A 5,404-nucleotide genomic window follows, 5' to 3' on the forward strand; every position below is an offset into this window, starting at 1 on the left:
TGTGTGTGTGTGTGTGTGTGTATGGGGCTGCCCAAAACACTCAGCCTAACCTTATGCCAATCTTGTCACACCTGGATTACTAGTACTTTTCTTTTCCTGAAAAGAAAGACCCTGGCTTAGATCCAAGGCTGGAAGACCCTTCCCTTTGTCAAAATGTGCCATTCCAGGACTTGACAAAGACATCCCTTTCAGCCTACTTTTCCTGGGATGGAGATCACTGTCCATGTATCAGGCTTCTTTTTGAGGACATTATACTTGTATACCTGTATGAAATACCTGGGACACACCTTCCTCTGTACTCCTCAGAATGGAGCAGAGGCTAGAAGGAAATAGTTTTGGTATTAGAATCACCCAGGCAGCCTATAGCTACACTGCAGCCCCTCCTCCACCCAGGAGGTTCCATCCACTGCCTTTGGCATGGCCTGGTCGCTGCTCCCGGGCCCCCTGTTTGGGGCCCTCTGCTTCAGGCTGAGGCTGGAGTGCCACTGTAGGAGGGGGAGGAGAGTCATAAATAACCCTGGTGGCTGTGACCTGAGATATATAGGAGGGGCTTGTTCTGGTCATAGACCCCTCTGTCCCAAGAAGGCTTCCCTGTCAATTTAAGATTGCCCCTCTTTCAGAGCCCCTTTACACATCTTCCCATGAATTATCTGTTTACCAAGCCCAGATGTGGTACAGTCCCTTGAAAGAGGGAACTAGAGGTTCAGCTGTAAGAAGAGAAACGGATGTGATCAGAGGAGGTACTGTGAATAAAATCTTAGTTCATCACCCAGGCTATCTGCCTACTTATGGTAATGGGGATGCATACCATGCAGGTCTAGACCCTTCCAGAGTATACAGACAGACAAGTTCAGGGCTATAGGTTCACAGATGTATGTGTCAGTGGACACAAAGCTATGAGGAAGCACACCTGTACATAACATGTGAACAGGTAATATATGCACCAGCAAATATATGCATGTTCAAAGCACACAGTAAACATAGGTGGGTCTCAACCTGCATCTACATTGCTGCTCCTAAAGTTTCTGAACTTGAATGAACATGACGGTGCACAATGCATAGGCATCCCCTTTAAATGTCCACACAAAACAATCAGTTTCATCACAAATCATAGACAAATCACATGTATACCAAAACATGTACACAAAATACCAGACCTGCAGTCACTAGTATCAGATTAACTTTGTTCCATATGTTTTTCTGCCAAGACAGCATGTTTGGTCTATGCATCTAATTGATTGTGCTGTTGGACTTCCTAGGAAGGATTAACCTTCAAGGTTAGAGATTAGTGGTAAATTAACTGATGCTTCCTTAGACATTTTTGCAAAGGGTCAGACCTTCCTGGAATGTGTCTACTTCTGGTCCTGGTCAGTTACAGAGGAGTTGCCCTGCTGGGACATGCCTTGCTGAGCTGGCTATAGGCCATATTATGTCTCTCAGGAGAAAGGAGGTGTTTCTGAGGCTGGGCTGTCTACTGACCTTAACCTTTTTTTACCCAAAGAAATGGAGATGAGCCTAAGCTCAGACTGGTACCACGCATGTGGGTGTGTGGGAAGCACTACCTGCCAAATGCACTCTAGCAGGTGGCTACAGGGGCATGCAGACCCAAACCATTGTTATCTATGCATTGACATTCACTGCCATGTTCATGTATGCTGACACATGCAGTGACCCCAACACAATTCTTAGATCTTGATCTAGTATCCTTGGCAGGGATTTTCTGCCTTCACTTGATCTGCATTCTCAGCCCCTCCCCTGAGCAGGGCAGAGATACCTGTTTCTGGCTACTATAGAGATGGGGTAGCCCCTGCCTTATGACAGCTTTCCCAGTGTTATGGTAACCCCATTGCCTACCTATTCTCTTCTTCAGACACTTGTCCTGGTGGGAAATTACATACCTTCATGTCTCCAGAATATTATGAAGAGTTTGGTTATAAGCACCCTCTATATCAAAGACAAAATTTTGGCATAGTCAGGGCTAACATCTTGCTATTAGTAGACACTACCTAGGTTTGTAGTCCAGGATGTGTTATATGGGGTGTGTATGGAGCTCTTTTCTGCATGCCCTGATAAGGCATGCAAGAATATGGCTGGGAGAAAACCAGATTGTCCTATGATCTTGTATCCTAAGTTCTAGGTGCTTGACTGAGGTATCTTGATGCCAACAAAGTTTCATCTACCATTGGCTTCCCTGTGTGCAGTAAGTTTGTGTGGCAGTTTTTCTTTATGAGACTCTAGAAAGCAGAACTCAGGACAAGGGAAAGCCAATGGAACCTCAAAATAGATAAAACCAGCTAGAACTGGGCTGGAGAGATAGCTCAGAGGTTAAGAGCACTGATTGCTCTTTAGGAGGTCCTGAGTTCAAATAAATAAATGAATCTTTAAAAAGAAAAAAACCAGCTAGAGCTGGTAACAGCATTGGCTAAGTAATGTCCACTGAGCAGGAAGAAGCTGATGACCATCTACAGGAAGGCAGTACCAACTCAAGAGAGCCTGACATAATGATCAAGGTACAACATCCCAAGGACAGCTTCCAGAATCATCTCCCTGTGTGCCCTTGCCTCAGTGTGGCATATTTCTTGGGGCAAGATTCAGTCACATGATATAGAACAGCATTTGACAGACAGTAATGGAGTCACGATAAGTAACATGGGCATGACATAGAGCACACTACCTTATAACATAATACTTAGCATGATTGTGGTACCATCTATGGTTTCCCACTCCAAAGTGACAGACCACCTCACTATTGCCAATGGGCCTCATTCTCTGGTGCTTTTGCAGTGCACTGGTGTCTTGGTATCCTGTGAGGGATACCTCGGTGTCACGACCAAGTCCCCTGGGTTCATCTCTTTTTCTGTGTTGTGCCAAGGGATCACAATAGGCTATCCCTTGATACTGCTGGATAAGAATGGAAAGAAAATCTGTGCTATGTAACTCTGTAGTCATGTACTGCAGCTTTTGTTGTAGCCCCAGAAATGAGTACATGGAGACCTTGCATAAAATGTACACAGAAGCCTATGGTCTGGTTTCCACTAGTTTGCAATGAGAGGAAAGGTATACATGTTCACAGTACATGCTCAGATGTCTGCATGTATATGGGTTTTAAATAAAAACTATCGCCCATGGGATCCAGTATGTCTGCTTTCTTTGGAATCAAGGTGTCTCTGGTGCTGAGGTGAAGTCTTTGGGTAGTGGTGGTCTAGTAGCCCAGTCTGGACTTTTATGTTCCTTTTATTCTGAGCACCATTTATTCCCCCTACAATGTATGAAGTCTCCAGAGCAGAGATTCCACTCCCCACCCAAGCCCCTGTTGCAGCAGTGAGGTTAAGACTAATAGAACACCCACCTTGAAGGAGACAGCTTTATCTTGTTGATCAGAAGTCTGGTACCCCAATTTATGATGGAATATAAGATCTCTAAATCTAAATTTATACACCATAGTATAGCACGATGTCAATGAGATTGAAAGTGGATGTGTGAGAGGATCACTGAAGGCTCTGTCTGTAATGATGCACAGGAATTCTCATCTCCTGACTCCTGCTCAGATGGACTGATTGCCCAACAGGAAGACATTGTGAAGGGCAGGTGAGACTCTGTTGCAGAGGAGTATACAGAAAAGGATAAATGGGAAGAGAGCTGCGACTGTTACAGGGTTGCAGCCAGAGCTGCCCTAGACCATCCCTGTTTAGGATGATGACCTAATCTTCATGAGGATGACATTGATGCTGAGGTGGTTTGTCACTTTGGGGTGGGAAGCCCATCCTTCTGGTCTCACACTTCCACACTACAGGTATCTCTGGCTTAGAGATCAGGCTTGAATATGGTTCAGATCCTCAGGGTTGATCTTAAAATGGTTTTTTTGTGGGTTCATGTTAGCTCTCTTAGCCTTTTTATGCCTTTTACCACTATGGGAGTATTGTAGAGAGATGAACCTGCCATAGCCTTGGCACTTAGCCACGGGGTGTGTGTGTGTGGGGGGGGGATGGGGAAGGGGTGGCTACCCTGACTTCAGGATTTATACAAATAAATGAAATAAAGAGTGCTGGCAGCCCTGATCTGATTACGGTCATTCATTTTCTGGTTGTTAATAATTTGTGCAGCAAAGGATTGAGGCTGCTCCAGCGAGGGGGAGGTTGTAGCTCAGCCATCCCTTGGCGCCAGCAGTGGGAGCTGGAAACATAATTTATTAGTTTCTAATCGCTTGGGCTGCTATAGCTCATGCTGCCATGGTCTGACAGGGGTTGTGAGAGGTCCTACTCACTGAGTAGCTGCTTGTCTTGGAATCTGTGGGTGGGACCCTTTGTCACTCCAGCCAACATCCTAGCGCCTCAGGCTGTAACCCCAGAGTTAGAGGCTTTGGCTACTATGGGGGATAGGGCTTTGTTTCTGGTTCCCTTGGCCTCTAACCCTTGCTAAGTAAAAACAAACCCTTCATTTGTAAAGTCCAAAGCCCAAGCACACACCTGCTCAGTAAAAGACAGGGCTCTTTTGTCACCAAGAGCTCATTACAGAAGCTCACAGACTGGCCCCTGTCCAAGTTGTCCAGCTACTTGGCTTCACACTGGGTGGGGCTCAGAGCATCTATACTTGAATTTCCATACCTGCAGGGAATGTCTGTCTGTCTTCCTGGTCCAGCTCTTGGTCTGGAGGTATTGAGCAAAGAGTGCCCACCCTGGGACTGATGCTATTTGGAGACCTCGGTCCCTGTGAAGAGCATGCTCAAGTAGGGCAGCAGGAGCTTTCTGTGGTTCTGGTACCTTTCAAGAGTTCTGTTCCTATGCTTTTTTTTTTTTATTTTTTATTCTGACATGCAGGGACTGAGGTGGGTGTGGTCTGAGGTTGAACTCAAAGGAGAGCTCTAGCCATAAGGCTTGACAAAAGTTTGGCATGGCAGGATCCCAGGCTGTCTGGGTCTTTGTTTCCACCTTCAAACTATGGAAAGAGAGCCTCAAACAAAATTGAAAAGGCAGGAATGGATATGGAGGGAAGGAAAAATGGTAATAGCCTCTGTTTCCCTCTAGGGAAGATTATTAGACCTAAACCCCTCTGTCTCAGCCTTAACTTCCTGATGCTGAGAGTCACCCAAGCATTTGTAAGGGTGGTGATATCTGGTGGCCAATATTGTTTGGAACAGAGGCTTGGAGCTAACATTCCTAGGGCTTTGTCCACCACTTCTGGCTGTATGGCTTTGGAAAAGCACTCCCTAACCCTGAGTTCGATTTGTAAAATGGAAATGACTACTAAAGGAGGGAAAACTGATGTTTGGTGAGGGTTAGGGTTAGGGTTAGGGTTAGGGTTAGGGTTAGGGTTAGGGTTAGGGTTAGGGTTAGGGTTAGGGTTAGGGTTAGGGTTAGGGGGGTTAGGGGTAGGGTTAGGGTTAGGGTTAGGGTTAGGGTTAGGG

The sequence above is a fragment of the Mus pahari genome, chromosome 6 (genome assembly GCF_900095145.1).
Source record: "Mus pahari chromosome 6, PAHARI_EIJ_v1.1, whole genome shotgun sequence".
Lineage (NCBI taxonomy): Eukaryota > Metazoa > Chordata > Mammalia > Rodentia > Muridae > Mus > Mus pahari.